Raw genomic sequence first — 16,477 nt, forward strand, 5'->3', positions numbered from 1 at the left:
CCTCGCCGCTCTCTCCCTTGCCCCGCACCCCCACGTCTTCTGCTCTCCTCCCCTCTCTCCCCTGGACTCCCAGTTCTGCCCCACACAGGGCCGGGGCGAGCCTTACAGGTTGTCAATGAAACATGGAATTATTTCCTTTGATGGCTTAGATAATAGTAGGAGCCAAAGCACTGAGTGAGGTCGGCTGAAACCAATGCAGTCTTGCCCGGGACCGGAGAGCCAATCGCAGGAGCAGAGGGCGGGGCGTCGGCGCCAGCAGATAATTGCTAAGTGCTTCGCTAGCACAGTGGGTCCGAGCTGCTGACAGGTCTGGTCGCAGAGACGCGGACGCGTAATCCTCAGCGTGCTCCAGCCCACGGCATCCTTCCACTGCTCGGCAGGGCACCGGCCTCCGGGCACCGGCCCCTCCGCTCCGCGGAAAAGGTACCTCTGCCTGCGCCCCGGGGGTGTTCCTGCTTTGCCTTTCTCAGTGGGACCCCGGTTAGCCTTGGTGGAGGGGTTGCAGAAAAGAAGAGAAAAGTTTAGGGGAGGAAAGGTGACAAAGGTGGGGAGCCGCTGCCGTGGGTGGGGAGGAAAACGAGCAGCCAATTTGGAAAAGTTCTGCGCTGTGGAGAGCTGGGCTTGTTTACTACTCTTCATCAGCTGCGCTCAGGTTCGGCGCTGGGCTAGGCGCCCGCAGGGCTAGGGGGTAGGTTCAGGTTTGTGGGGGAAGCCAGTTGGGCCCCAGGACGCGCTGGTTCCTGGGGGACCCATCTTTGGGAGGCTGATTCTGAGAAAGGCGGTTGGTCGTGGGTGTTTCCCACTCCAGGGGCTGTCCCTTTGCCTTCCCTTGACCTGCCTCCCCCAAACTCTTGTGACCTTCAACCTGAGTCCCTCCTTAAACTTGCGTGTCCCTCCTCCTGCTGCCTCCGCCCGCTCTGTCTCGCCTCAGTTTATTGGGTGGGAGGAGACGTGTCCTGGGGCGTGGAGCCGGTCCCGTTTGACCCAGTGGGTGTCTGCGTGTCACACAACTTGCTGAGAAACCAACAGAACGGTTCTCAGAGGGACAGCCATCACTTCCTCGATTAGCTCCCGAAAACTCTGGAAGACTTTCCAGGCTTGGCGAGTCCTGAAAAATAACGAAGATGGCTAAATTTTATCCTGTACGAAGGTTACACCCCTGTGAGAGGAGGGGTGTCCAGGCCTGAGCATCCGGGCGAGGCTGGTGGGAGGGGCGAGCTTTCCTGGCGCCGGCTGTTCAGTTGCGCAGGTGTGTCTGTGGCAGAGCGAGGGTGCTGAAGTTGCCGTCCACACTGTCCCTGCTGACTGCTCTTCCAGTGCAAAGCTGGCCCTGGCAGGCAGCTGGCTCGGCCCACAGCACCCCTGCACGGTCTAGATCGTGAGCCCCCCAAGGGCCTCACTTGCTCTGAGATCCATTTGTAGTCCCAGGAGAACTCCCTTCCTCCAACTTGTGCCAAAGGGAGTTATGAGGTGGGCGCGTCTCTAGGAAGCAGGGTCCCTGTGGAGGGAGAAGGCGAGTGCTTGGTCTTGAACTTACTCCTCTCTGCAACCTCACCAGATATGACACTGTACCTCCTGGACACTGACGCTGCCAGGCTCAGGCGATGCAGGTGAATGTCCTCACCCTGATTCTGTCCCCGACCTGAAGGTGGGGAGTTTGGGTCCCAGTCCTGGCAAGAATGAATGTCTTGGGAGGGATTCTTCAGTGACACCTCTTCCCTGTGTCACCCTTCCCGCCGCGCTGCAGATGACAGTTCTCATTCTTTGGCTCCACAAATCACTTTCACTTTTTAACCCTTATGTTCTTAAACGGCCACAACAGGTTCTCCGCCACCTCCCGTAGGCAGCTATTTCGGGTGGGAACTTTTATTATCGAAGCTCTACTCACAATGGTTAAAAAAAAATAGCTTCTTGACTTTAGGATACAGTTTTCTCTTCTGCACAATGCTGCCTGACAGTAAACAAAACAAACTTGCAGCCCTGCAGATGATAATTCCCGTGTGTGCACACACACGTGTGTGTGTGTGCTTGTGTGTGTGTGCCGTGTGGGCAGGCTGAGTGGGAGCTGGGCTTTACTGGGCCAGTGGAGCGTTTTGGTCAAGGGCCTCCTTCTCTGTGGTCTCTGTAGTGCCTGGGACCCCCCCCCAGGGTGCCCAGGAGAGGGACATCAAGCGCATGGGGGACTTGGAATGGGGGTTCCTTGGCTGTCATGAGGACAGTAATACAACTCGAACACAGTTTTGAGTTTGAGGGATATCTTGGGATTAAGAAGCAAAACTGGGGATCCCTTCAATGGATGGATCTGCTAAATTTCTATGGTGACAGAATGTTAAAAGTAAGGCATTCCGAACAGCTCCCGAAGGGTGACTCATGCTCTGAGGGGAGAGGCAGGGGAGGGGGAGAGAGGGAGCATGGCAAGTACAGGAGGGGCTCTCCGCCTGCCTGTCCTCCCTCTTCCTCCCCCTCATCTCCCTCTTCCTTGTTTTTCCCCATTTGGAAGAGAGAGCATTAAAATAACAACTTTAGACTAAAAAAGGGATACTAGGAGCTGAAGAGGAATTGAGGAGACACAAAACACCATCGTGGCCTCACCTCGGACACGGGGTGGGGTGTGAAACCCAGACCAGCGCCTCTGCTGTGATCCAGTTTGGAGGATTTCATCGCTGGTGCGAGGCTGATTAACTCCTTCTGAAGCGGGTGGCTGTGTACGAAGGGACTGACTGATGCTCAGGAAATGAAATGTTACGTCCTCTCCTCAAACATGAGTGCTTTACCAGGGCCCAGGATAGGCGCCACCGTAGACATAGCGTTTTTCTCCTCTACCCAACTGACTCCCCAGGACTTCCCTCACTGAGCCAGTGTGGTGTGAAGAGGCTGCGTCTTTCTGCTCTCCAAGTTCAGTGTGATCCCCTGGCAAGAAAATGTCCCATCCTTCCTCTTCTGCCTCTCCATCTTTCTGCGTGTCCCTTTTCATCATCAACATAGCGGTAAACCATCTCTTTGCTAACCTGCTTTGATCTTGTGTGGAGCCGATTTTGCTGTTAAAACGATCCCTTGAAATAGGATTAAAATATATATATATATATGTATGAACATGTTTAGCAGGGCAGGCCCTCTTTGGCTTGTCTTTTAAAATACAATTTCCTGGTTTGGGGGAAATCCAGTCCAGGCTCCGATTGTGCTGGGCATTTTCGTAAATGCTGTTACAATGTCCTCTCTTCCTCTTGTGCACTTGTGAATCCCTGCTCCCCTTGGAGAGTGTCTGGAGGTTTGAAACAAGCTGGAGCTCTCCTGAGAGTTGAAGAGGTTAGGGACAGTGCTCCCGTTTACGCAAGATGAGGTGGAGACTCCTTTGCAATTTCGGCTTCGAAGTCTATTCACCACCTTATGCCATTTTCCCCTCTCATCCTTCATTTGGGAAAATTTTTGTAGCCAAAATTATGAGTAAATATTCCATCTGATCAACTCCTCACACTCCCGGGTCCCTTCGTCCTCCCCACCTGAGTGTGATTTCACACTGCAGCAGGTGCCTGAATCATCCTGCTTCATCTGGAATGGGGTCCACCTCTCTTCCCTCTCTTCTAGTCCTTCTGGTTCTCCCTTCCTGTCAGGTGAGGGTGCCCCAGGATTGCGATGCAACTGTAGTCACCTCGCTCATCTCACTGAAAGAGTTAATCGCATGTCGAGAGTTCTGGGGTGTGCACGGGAGCCTGGCTGGTGGGAGCAATGAGGTAACCCTTTCCCTTTTTCCAAATTCAGCTCTCTGCAGTGCGCCCAGGGGCACCTGGAGTGGTGCAGCCAACCGGGCGAGGCAGATGGGGCAGGTGTTTCTGAGCACAGGTCTGCCTGGTGCCCAGGGATTCCTGTCAGGCACCGTGCTGAGGCCCTGCCGGGGCTGACCTTGGTGGCACGAACAAGCAGTGGAGTTGGTCTGCCGTTCTCTTAGCTCCCCTGTTCTTTGTTCTCTTCTCACCCTCAATCCATCCGTAGTCAGAAAGGGCCACATCTTGTCGCCTGTTCTCCACTGTGAGCTGTTACTGGTGTTGCCTCTTCCAGGTGTTTGTACTGCTCATGGAAATCACAGGTGGGTGTGGTGGACGTGCGGGCACCTGCTAGTGGGACTGGGAAGAGAGTTGGGGCAGGGCATGCACTGGGGCATGGTGGCCCTTTGCTTTTCCAGTGAGGCTGGCCTGCTCTCACCCACGTCACACACATGCTGCACCCACTCGGCTACTGTGGTGTTAATATTTGGGATCTGGATCCTGGAGCGTGGACAAGCCAGGGGCTCAGACCAGGTCCTCATATGTCCCTTTCTGCTCCAGTTTCTCTGGAATCTGCCGCTGAGCCCACATCTCCCTGCAGATGCTGTGGTTTGGGAAGAATGGAGCTTGCGGAGCATCCCCCAACGTGGGCCACAGCGATCGGCGATGCTTTCTGAGCTGGGATCCACGAGGCAGGTCGGGAGGAAGGGTGGGTGCTGCGCCAGAGAGAGCCAGGCTGAGGGTGATGTAATAACCGAGTGTGGCTGAGGAGGGGATGCTGCATGGAGGGTGGCGACCAGCTGTTCTCCATCTCCAGTAAAGACCGAGCGAGAGAAAATAGACAGAAATTGCAGCAGATGGACTTAGATTAGGTATGAGGAAGAATTTTCCATCAGCAAGAGTTGTTAAAAAGGGAAGGTTGTGGGGCCGCCAGGATGATCCTGGGAAACGGTGAAGCAGGAGGTATGGGCTGGACGAGGGACGAGGGCACTTGAGGCCAAAGGCAGGGGCCTTTGTGTCTAGGGTCCCTGCTGTCCCCCGAAGAAGGTTTCCTTTTATTTCTCCAAAACCTCATCTTTTCTCAAGGGCAATTGAAGTTGCTGAAAATCAAAGTCCCTGGGACGAGTGAGGAGCGAGGGTGGCCACTTGTACCACCCCGAGGATGAAACCCCTCCCCGCCCTGCGCTACTGCCACCCAGATGGGCAAATCCTGGTTTTTGCTTGGAGGAATCTCCTCGTCAATCCTAATCTTTCATTTCCAGAGGTGGCCAAAGAGGTCCAGAGAGGTGACAGGCCTCGGTGTCATCACACTGAGCCCGTGGAAGAACTGGGACTTGAACCAAGGTCGCTGTGTTTCAAGTCAGTGCTATTTGCTCCAAGGTGAATAGATCCTTTGCTTTTTCTGGGCTCCTGATTCCTCTGTAAGGACATGACAGGCAGACACCTGCAGCTAAGTACCGTTTATTGAGGGTCCATTACCGACGCTGCGGGCAAAGCTCCAGCTTGCCCAGCAGACGTTGTAGTCCGGGCGCGTGGTAGTGAGGGGCTGCAAGGCATCCCCGTGGGGTCCCTGGTGTGTCCAGGCTGGGGTAGCAAGAATGTATTCCAGAAGCTAGAGCAGGAGAGAGGGCCAGGTAGAGTGGGAAGACTGGAGTGAGATTCCTAAGAATGAGAGACTCAATCTAACCTTGACAAAGGCGGGAGGGAGGCGTTAGGTACCTACTCAAACTCCTCACTGGGTAAATGAGAGCCCGGCGGCATGTAATATACTCTGGACGAGATGCATCACCTGTTACCTTGGCGAAACAAGCCCAAAGGCACCAGGTGAGCTGCATGGGGGTGGTGCACACGGCAACTCGTGGGGTGGGCTGGCCTAGGGCCCCGAGGCTGGTGCTTGGTGGGGCAGAGGAGGAGCCTCACTCGCTTGAGAAGGAGGAAGGGCTGTGCAGGGCTGCGCCTTATGGTGGATTGAACCTTGTCGGGAGATAGAAGAACTGGCAAAATGAACACATATAATGCATGACTAGTGAGCCCATGTACAAGGCTGCTGAGGAGAGCACCCTGCCCACAGCCCACCGACCAGGCCAGTGCTGACAAAGGTGCCCTGTACCTTTATGCCGAGCACGGACGGAGGCACTAGGCGGTCTCCTGGACAGAAGAGGTGGTGGTACTTCTGCAGGAACTCACATGGCAAGACTGTCAGCCTCAGAGGCAGCAGGGTAGAGGATCTGCCCGGTGATTGCCTGAGACAGAGTGTGGAGAAGTCAGAGGGGGAGCGCCAGGGGTTCGGCTGGCCAGCCAGCCTCCCGGAATGGAGAGAGCCTGGGCCTTGATGAAGAGGGAGGAGGTCCATAGCGCAGGGAGGGCAGGGAAGGGGGACTACGGCAACTGCAGGAGGCAGCCTTGGGGCAGACGTCAGCTGGCAGCACCCGTTTCCACCTCGTGTCCTCTTCATTCAGGATGACATCCGGGTGAGCTCACACCCTGCCCGCAGCTTCGAGGTCGCAGACTAGACTGCACTCCGGTCCTCTACGCAGTACAGAGGGCTGTCCTGGGCACCGGGCACAGCATGACCGTCCTTACCTGGCCTTCTGAAGGAAAGCGATGCTTGAGTGGGCCTTGAGAAATGAGTAGAGTGCTGCCATTGGAGGGTAAGGGGAGCCACGTCTGTGAGACAGCTCTGTGGTCAGTGGTCCCTGGGTGCTGCTAGCTGTGAGTATGCAGATGTGCATCTTAGGTTAAGAGGAGGTAGAGCTTGCCAGTGCTTGCCAGGGCAGGGACCAGGAGGCCAGACAAAAGAGCAGAGAGCTTTTAGGAGATGACAGTCACACTTGCATTAGGAAAAATGATCTCAGCCATAAAACTGAGAGGGGAGTGAGGCTTGGGAGGACTGCGCCTGGGACAGAGAGGCTGGTTCAGAAGTAATTTGCTGCTGTCCAGGTGAGGAGTGATGAGGGCCCGGAGGAAGGCGATGGCAACGGGGAAACGGAGGAGGGGACAGCTTCAAAAGGTGCGACTTCGACTTCATAAGTTACACTAGATCAGGCAAAAATGAAGAGGAATTATTCATCCCTGGGAGGAGAGGCTGACAGCTGACAAGGAAAGGTCACACTGTTAGATAAAAGAGCAGTGTCCCTGCTGAAGATGGGACGGAAGGAACAGGTTTAGACCACAGGCAAGGATGCACGGCAGACATCGGGTTTAACGCTGGAATGGAGAGGAGCACTCCATGAGGGTCAGCGGCAGAGGTGGCGGATTAATTCTTTTGTGTTGAGTATTAAAAAAGGAAAATCAGTCTTCTGATAACAAAAAAAAAGTGGATAAAGAATGTGAGTAGATAGTTCAAACATATACAAAACAAATGTGGCCAGGAGACTATGCCCACTATGTAAAAGTGTCCAACCTCACTAATACTTAGAGTGTGACATTACCAACAAGCTCTCACTACCTACCTAACGGCTTAGCAAAAAACCCAAAAAAGTAGTAACATCATTTCCAGTGTGGTTGAGAACAGACCTTTTCAGACTTAGCTGGTGCGAAGATAATTTGCAAACATGGGAGACATGTCTAAAAAAAATACCCTTTGAACCAATAAGTAATTCTTCTTCTAGGAATTTATCCTAAGGAAATAATCAGATGTGCAAAATAGTTCTAATCAAGGAAATTCCTTTTAGCATTATTCATTATAACAAAACATGGTAAGGGGGGATTAATTAAATATAAGACGGCTCATCTATAAAACGAAAAGCAAGGAAGCTATTAAAATTACATTGAATAATATATAGAATACGGGAAAATGCTAATAATACATATTAAGTAAGTAAATATTTAAAAGTGAGTCGAGTATAATTGCAGCAGGAAAACAGAAGCACATGTACGTATGTAGTCTTGAAAAATAGAATGGAGCACAGTGTATCAATCTCAAGGACTGGCTTCCTGGCCTAGTGCTTAAGCAAGCTGGATCTCACTTGGCCAACGAGGTTCAAATCCCAGCCCCAGCCACTTCTAAAACATACTAGATTCATGCCCCACATCCTGACAGATAAACGGAGGAGAAGGGCATAGGGCGTGAGCACACACCGTGAGGTGAGGTTTTCTCCATCCAGTGAGTGCACTTGCCCTTTGGCAAAAACCCAAAACAAAATCTTAGAGATTTTCATAGATTTCTGAAAACGCATGATTAAAAAGACTCTTCAAAATGTGGCCAGGAGACTATGCCCACTATGTAAAAGTGTCCAACCTCACTAATACTTAGAGTGTGACATTACCAACAAGCTCTCACTACCTACCTAACGGCTTAGCAAAAAACCCAAAAAAGTAGTAACATCATTTCCAGTGTGGTTGAGAACAGACCTTTTCAGACTTAGCTGGTGCGAAGATAATTTGCAAACATGGGAGACATGTCTAAAAAAAATACCCTTTGAACCAATAAGTAATTCTTCTTCTAGGAATTTATCCTAAGGAAATAATCAGATGTGCAAAATAGTTCTAATCAAGGAAATTCCTTTTAGCATTATTCATTATAACAAAACATGGTAAGGGGGGATTAATTAAATATAAGACGGCTCATCTATAAAACGAAAATCAAGGAAGCTATTAAAATTACATTGAATAATATATAGAATACGGGAAAATGCTAATAATACATATTAAGTAAGTAAATATTTAAAAGTGAGTCGAGTATAATTGCAGCAGGAAAACAGAAGCACATGTACGTATGTAGTCTTGAAAAATAGAATGGAGCACAGTGTATCAATCTCAAGGACTGGCTTCCTGGCCTAGTGCTTAAGCAAGCTGGATCTCACTTGGCCAACGAGGTTCAAATCCCAGCCCCAGCCACTTCTAAAACATACTAGATTCATGCCCCACATCCTGACAGATAAACGGAGGAGAAGGGCATAGGGCGTGAGCACACACCGTGAGGTGAGGTTTTCTCCATCCAGTGAGTGCACTTGCCCTTTGGCAAAAACCCAAAACAAAATCTTAGAGATTTTCATAGATTTCTGAAAACGCATGATTAAAAAGACTCTTCAAACGTTTTTCTATTTTCCAAATTTCCCGCAGTAAGTATATTCTTTTGCAAATAAGAAAACATGGCTTTTAATGAAACCATCCCAGCTACAAATGTCCAAACAATGACTCCCCATGTAGTGGTATGTTAGGCATGACCTGAGAGGCGTTGTCCCTGGGCTATGTCCTCAGCCCATCTGGTGAGGGCGGATAAACATGCGTGTGACACTGAGCGTGTGTGGCCCTGCGTCATCAGGAAGGCCCCACCCGTGCTGCAGGGGCTGGGTGTGCAGGGAACTGTCCCTGTGCGCCATGGCATCCCTGTTCCATCTCTCCCACCCCCTACACCCAGGCCTGCCGTGGATAGTGGTCAAACCTACCAGCCATCTACAGAATGTTCCCAGAAGTGCGATTACGACAAACTACGCATGGATTTTGTGTTTGTGTGTGTGTGTACCAAAATGAACTCATACTTTAATTATAGGTTTTCCCGGTTTTTGTAAGTCCTCTCGTGCTTTAGCATCCCAAGTGCTGTGTGTCCGTGCAGCCCACACCTCTGCCTCTCAGAAGCAGAGAAGTCACGGCTCAGAGGAGCTGTGACTGGACCAGGGTCACACAGCCGAGGTGCGAGTAGCTGGATAGGAACGAGGAACCTAGGGCCAGACACTGCCTTCCTTTGGAGCAGGCTGCTTTGCAGGGCTCTGTGGAGGCTGGCGTGTTTCCACAGGAAGGTCAACAGCCACCCTCCTCTCCTTCCCCGAAGCGAAGCCTTTGCTTAATTCACTTATTAATTAAGAGCAAACGCGATCATGTTCAGCGTGGAGACTTGGGTGCTGAAGGATCTCCAGAGGCGACCCTCTGGTCCTGCCTCCTGCCTGAGCCTGTCGTATGTTACTGCTTTTCCAGAATGCGTTTGCTTCCTCCGTGCTCAGAGGGGATGTCACAGCCGGCTGGCTCGGTGATCTGCGCCAGGCCACACGGGGGCTCTGGGACGCCTCCTGTAGTAGGGCAAGTGGCAGCTCTGTTGGGCGTGCCCTTGGGGCCTCCGTGGGCTTAACTGGGAAGCTTGGACAGGCCTGCGGAAGGTCGGGCAGGATGAAGTGTACGTGAGCTGCGTGGCTGTGTGCCGCCCTCTATGTAAACGGTAACTCGGATGTGCATGGTGTTCGTCTTCATGAGCCTCAGAGGCGGGCGGAGAAGGTGGTGGTATCCCATGTCAGAGGAGGAAACTGATCCTCAGCAGAGCAAAGCCACCCTTCCTCCATTTCAGGGTGGCTGGCAGGCAGGTGTGCAGCAAGAGCCAAGCATGAAATAGGCAGATCTGGCTGAGGTGCCGCCCCCCCTTGACCAGGGCCTCTTCCTGGTTTCCGGTCCTAGAGGAAGGAGGGGAGGGGAAGAGTGTCCGGAAGGGCCTGCAGGCACTCGAGGTGACCGCAGGTGAGCTGACTTTGGGTACAGAGCATGTCCCATTGCCATGCAGGGTCGAGTATAGGAGCTCAGAACAGCGAGTGGCCGTGAGGGTGCGCACAGACTCAGAAGGCCCTGAGCCCTGGGTGTCGCAGGGTGTGGCAGTTTGGCTGGCGGGAGGGACATTCTCCTTGCGAGTGGAAATCTGGAGCCAAGGGCCAGCATGGAGGGGCTGGTGGCTGGGTAGGCAAGGTGGCCAGAGGTGCTGGGCGCCCGTCATTACAGGCTCTGCCCCATCCTCGGAAACCTCGGCTATCATGTGAGGGGGGAGTGTGTGGTGGGGGAAGGCGTGAGAGAGGAAGGTGGGCTGGTGGCCTCCTCCACAGCCTTCCCTCTCATCTCTCTTGGTTTTGTTCCTGTTGGAAATGAAATTGCCCCACAGGAGTCCAGGGACAGAGAGGATAATTGGGATGGTTGCTGTTCTGCCAAACCTCCCCTGCCTGCCTGCATCTTTGAGTTTTTTAGAATGTGAGAAAAGAAAAAGTTATGAGATAAAAAGAGATTAAAAAAAAAAAAAAAGAATAAACAGGAGCACAAGGGGAGTAGCCGGGGAACTTACCTGGGATATTCAGAAGCGAAGGGGCGATTTATAGCACGAGGAAGACCTAAGCATAGCCACTTTTCATGTTAGAGGTGACAGACTCTTTAAAATGTTTAAAATTTGCTACAAAGTGCACGTACATGCCTGAGAGAGAGAGATAGACAGACAGAGACGGTGGGAAAGCAACCCCCTTGGGGGACAGTCATCCTGCAGTCCCGTCTCCACTTTTCCCTCCTTTTGAGATCTTGGGCACGCATGCATGTGTACATAAATTTATTTATTTATTTATTTAGGTAGACGTTTTTTCCTATAGGGCAGGCGGAGAGAGACAGACAGGAACTGGGAAATTACCCCCAAGGGGGGATGGCCATGCCGCAACCCCTTCTCCTCCATTTTCCTCTTGGGATCTTGGGTACGCACACACACACGCCCGGCGTGAGTTTAAGCCGCCAGGTCTGGGACTCGAACTGTGGTTGGATATATGGGAGTCCAAGTGACATAGCCATTACGCTAACTGCTGGTCCCAACACCAGCATGTTTTTAAAGCTGCTGGGTTTGGAGCTTGAACCACACAGTCATGTTGTAGACTTTAAACAATGTATCTTTTTCCCAAAGAGGCAGAGGGAAGAACAGAGCAAGCGAGCAAGAAAGTGAAAGAGAGACAGACAGAGACAGGTGCCCTTCACAGGATCTTGCTGCAGCCCCCGCCAGCGCAGCCAGGCAGGATCAGGGCATGCATGGGCCTGGTGTGTTAGGGATGCTCCAGGACATGAACCCAGAGCCCGGGTGGGTCCAGTTGTGTGACAGCTGTGCCACCATCTGCCCAGGTTTACACTTCTGCGGGTGATGAGGCACACATAACGAAATAAGGCTGCCCTTGGTTTTCCGATCTGCACACGATTGGCCATCGCTCTGGTCTTACAGATGAGGAAACTGAGGCATGGAGTAGTTGAGGCTCCCCAGGGTAACACTACGAACAAGTGACAGAGTCTAAACCTGTCACTGCTTGCAGTGCCACCGCTCTGGCTCAGCCCTCTGGGCCAGGTGACTGTGGAGGGAATGGAGGCCGAGGGAACCAGGCACAGTGGCTCTCTGCTCTGCCCCCGTACCCCGCCACCCAGCCTCCCACAGCCTGCTCGTCCTGATCATCGGTGGCTCTGCAGAAGAAGGCGGGGACTAGCCCTCAGAGTGGCACCTTCGTTGCTGGGAGTTGTTGCTGCAGTCCACACCCTGGGACAGGTCAGCCAGGGGTACCCGATGTGTGAGCTTCGCAGTGTGGCTCTGCCCTCTGATTTCTCATCATGCGAAAGCAGACGTGATTCTCTTCTCCATTCTTCAGTTTCCTAAATAGGAGATGGAGCTTCTGACATCTTATGTGTTCATTTATTCATTGCTCAAAATATCACAAATCGACAGGCACACTTCTAAGCTGTGAGAACCCAGCAGTGGACAAAACTGACCCAGTTCCCATCCTCGCAGAGCTTAGATTCTAGTGGGGAGACGACGGCAACCAAACAAACAGCTATGTGTCAGAGGCCCCTAGGTACACAGGAGAAACAGGGAGGGTGGCGGGAGAGTAGGCAGTGGTGGGGGAGGCGTGTCCAAGAGCCTCTAATAAATCACGTAGACAGAGACCTGGGGGCAGGCGTGGGGCCACGTGGGTTTCTGGGGCATAGCAGTCCAGGCTAGGAGAGACCCTGGGGATGTCAGGAGTAGCCATGGGGCCAAGGAATGTTTTCTTGACCCACTGAAGTCAAAGCCAAGGAGCAAGACTGGCGGTGATTGCCAAGGCTTGCTCTGACTGTCACTCTGAGAACATGTCATAGTAGGGCCGTGTGCAGGTGGAGGCCAGCTGGGAGGGGGTGATCCTGGTGAGAGAGGGTAGTGGCTTGGATTAGGGGCAGTGGCGTGCATGTGGGGGCTTGGTGGGATTCTGGATATGTCTTGAAGGGAGGGCCAGCAGAATGTGCTAAAGGGTTGATGTAGGGTTGAGAGAAAGGGAGGGGTCAAGGATGATTGTGAGGCTTCGGCACGGGGTGGCCAGGGCTGTGGAGGGAGGACAGGAAGCGAGGAGTGTGTTTCAGGAGGGGCTGGACCTCCTGTGAAGTGCTCTCTAGACAGCTGGCTAACGGGGCTGGAGTTCAGAGGAGTCCAGGCTGGAGCAAAGCTCCAAGAGTTATCAGTGTACTGGGACCAAATGGGAGGGAACGTTGATACAGAGGAGGTACAAAGACTGAATCCTGGTGGGCCAGCAGGTGGCACGGTGGATAAGGCACCTGATCCCGCATGGCCGACTCTGCGGTTCAAGTCTTGGACCCAGTGACTTGAAAAACACAGAATGTGTGCATATCCAAAATCCTAAGACAAGAATGGAGAAGGGGTTGCCACCTGGCCATTCTCCCCTATGGGTGATTTCTCACTTTCTGTGTGTCTCTGATGAATGCATGTGCCCTATGGCAAAAATCTAAAGCAAACAAACAACCTGAGTCCTGAGAGCTGCGACGGGTATAGATCTAGGACAGTGGCTGGCAAACTTCCTCTTAAAGAGCCAGATGGCAAATATTTCAGGGTTTGTAGGCTGGATGGTCTTTCCTTCAACGACTCACGGTGCTGTTGCAGCAGGAACACAGCCATAGGCAGTGTGTCAGTGACCAAGCATGGCTGTGCTGTAATAAAACTTTATTGACAACAGAGGGAACTGGCCCACAGGCCACAGTTTGCTGACCCTGATCCGGGACAGTGAAGGTGACCCAGCCTAGGGGCCTGAGGAGGAGCAGCCCGTGAGACAGGCTGGGGGTGGAGCCGGAGCCAGGAGGGAACATGGCCTCAGAAACCTGGAGAAGCATTTCTGAAGGAGGAAGTCGTGATTGGCTGGTCAAATGCTGCTGATGGAAGAAGTGAGGGGACTGAGGATTGGTCTTGTCCCCCTGGGGGCCACTTGTGAACTGGCAAGGGCACGTCTGGCAGAGTATGTGGCACTTCCAGTAGAGTGCCCCATTGGCGTGGACCCGAGGATGGTGGTGGTGGCTGCTCTTGTGAGCTGCTTTGTACAGAGTGTTGTGAGGGTGTGAGGAGCTGAAAGGCTAACAGGGGTGGGGGGCACAGGTCTGGGTGAATGTCTCCCTCCAGCGTGGGAAAAGGACAGGTTGCTTGTGTGTGGATGGAAACATCTTGGCATAGGGCTCGCAGAAGGTGTGGGAAGGGAGAAGAGAAGGGCTGGTGGGATGGCCTTGAGTGCAGTGAGGGGTGAAACCAGTGGCCCTGGCTCTACTGGCCTCCTGGACAGGGCAGGCGGGAAGAGGCCAGTAGCCAGAGGTGGCTGGTGGTGGCCGTGATGGATGGGGGCCAGTGGAGACGCCCTTGCATTGCTCCGGTCTCTCAGTGCTGGAGTCAGCAAGGTGGGAGCTGCAGGAGACAGGAAGGACCTGGCCTGTAGGCCTCGGAGGTTGACGTTCCCTGAACACGGAGAGAGGGAAGAACATGGTGGCAGAGTTGCCCTGAGTCTCTAAATTAAAACGAAAGGTCTCTGCTGATGCAATCACTTGAGCCTTTCACTGCGAAAGGGGCCTGTAAATTCTGAGGAGTTATGACTGAATTAAAAAGGCCAAGTGAGGGCATGGATGAAGAGTCCTCAAAAAGTAGTCTCAGGGGTTCCCACTGGCTGGAGCTGCCCACCACGTGGCTCCTGTGCTGCTGTATTTTAACAGAGCAGTATCGCTTGCCTGGAGGTGCTGACAGTGCTCTTCCTGAGTCAGATACGTGAGGGAGCCCCAAGGCCAGGGCTCAGGAGTTAGCAGAGACCCCTACACATTTCCCTTTGTTTTTTGAGTTTATTTTTTCCATGAGAGACAGAGATGGTTGGACTGAGAGACACCTTCACACAGTGATCCACTCCAGCCGACTGGATTATGGGTACCTGTATGCTCAGGAGGTCTTCCAGGTGCCAACTGGGGACCCGCTCACGTGGCACTGGCCCCTTGAGTCTTCTGGTTTTTCTCCACCTTCCTTTGGGCAGGACGGAGGACAATGAGAGGAGAATGACCTCTGCTTTTGTCCTGGGGAGAGAAGGGACTTACCCCAGGCATCTGGTCTCAGTGGGAGGGTGGGACTCCCCAAAGGTGGGGCCAAATCCTTCCTGTCTTTCTCTTAGACATCCATGAGGAAGGAGAGGCAAGAGGAGACTCCCAGAGAGGGTCCCGCATCCCCGTGGTCTGGGAAGAGAACAGTGCTGGGATGAGCTATGGGGCATTGACCCTTCCCGGTCTAGCCAGATGTCCAGAGGGGAAGAGATGGGAAACCAGACCAGGGGACACATGGGCTCGCAGGGGAGGAACTGACTTGGGGCTTGGAAAGGGAAAACGGCTAAGGTCATCACACTCTGGCAGACGAGCCAGGCGGTGACTTGACTGCAGTGCAGGTGACTGAGGTGGTGGCTGCAGCAGGTTTGCTCAGAGAACCTGAGAAGGTGCACCAAGGGACTGACTGGCACCAGAACAGTCAGTGTGGCCTGGGAGGGCTTGGCCTCATGGAACTGGACGTTAGGACCTGGGGTTGGTCCTCGGCCTGTGCCTTTTCTTGAGTGGGAACTCTTCTTGGACCCAGGGGTCCTCGGTGGGAGCCATAAAGGCAATGCGTTTATGGTTCAGAACTCACAGAGGGTGAGGATGTTACTCTTCTCTTCTCCAAATCTTCTGTCGGCTGGCCCCTTTTGCTATTAAATAGAGACTGTGGAAGCACAGGGGTGTAGAGATGCAGAGTTTACCTACGCCGAGGAAGCACCAGACCTGGCTCACATAGATCCGTGGGGCTGCTCCCAACTTCAGCGTCCCTGGCTCCAGGATTTCAGCGCCTGTCTCATAGGTCGCTGTGGGGATTAAAGGGGGTGTGAGACGCAGCAGCGCAGCTCCTGTAACATAGGACGTTTCCCAGGACCTCTGCAAGCTAATCAAAGGTGGTGATGGCGATGGGGAGTGGTTCTTCTCTAAGGATGGGCTGGGCTTGTGGGCTGGAGTGAGAGGAGCCGGGTTTTGGCTTCTACGTGGTTCTGCTGCAGAGCTCTGGGAGTGGTTAGGGGAAAGGCTGGAATACCGGGTTCCGGTTTTCAGAGCTCAGGCACTTCCTCCCAGATGTTGCTGGTCAAGGTTTTGCATTCTCTGAAACAAAGACACCAGAGAGGAACAAAGTAGCATTGCCACACAGCATAGCACCTTCACAAACAATAAATCCTGCCGAGCAAACTCTGTAAGCTGCAAGAACCATAATATCCAGAGAGATTTAAATTGAACCCAAACTCCCTGCAATGCTTAGAACAGCAGGAACATAGATTTCTCACACTAATCAAGTGATTTGTGGGCAAATCCTATCTATCTCCCTAACCTGAGCTGAATCAAGCAGATGATCAGCTGTGAGTCGCAGAGCGGGCTGGGAGGCAGGCACAAGCTGGTTTATGATCCTGCAGAACTTTCCTGCGGCACCAGTTCCTGGGCCGGCAGGTGACTCCAGAGGAAGGAAATGCCCCCACCCCGCCCGACCTCCCCTCCAACCCTTGGTTCAGGGCTCTGTGTTGGGCGAAGAGGGTTCTCTGGCTGGACCCAGGGCAGGTCCTCTGAGCTGTCATCCTTGGAGATGTTCCCTCCTCCTGGGGATAGAGCGGGTGGCACATCTCCTCAGGCCTCTGAGGAGTGGCTGGGGGGGGGCG

General features: G+C 53.1%; 1 protein-coding gene across 1 annotated transcript in view; it reads left to right on the top strand.

Annotated features, from left to right (window-relative positions):
- Window positions 1-218: 218 nt before the first annotated feature.
- The window catches only part of ZMAT4 (zinc finger matrin-type 4), a 390,826-nt gene continuing 374,567 nt past the window's right edge, over window positions 219-16,477 (top strand). Inside the window, exon 1 of the mRNA XM_006141679.3 lies at window positions 219-423. The gene's annotated coding sequence lies outside the window, so the exon portion shown is untranslated. The remainder of the gene's footprint in view (window positions 424-16,477) is intronic.

The sequence above is a fragment of the Tupaia chinensis genome, unplaced genomic scaffold (assembly GCF_000334495.1).
Source record: "Tupaia chinensis unplaced genomic scaffold, TupChi_1.0 Scaffold000061_1, whole genome shotgun sequence".
Lineage (NCBI taxonomy): Eukaryota > Metazoa > Chordata > Mammalia > Scandentia > Tupaiidae > Tupaia > Tupaia belangeri.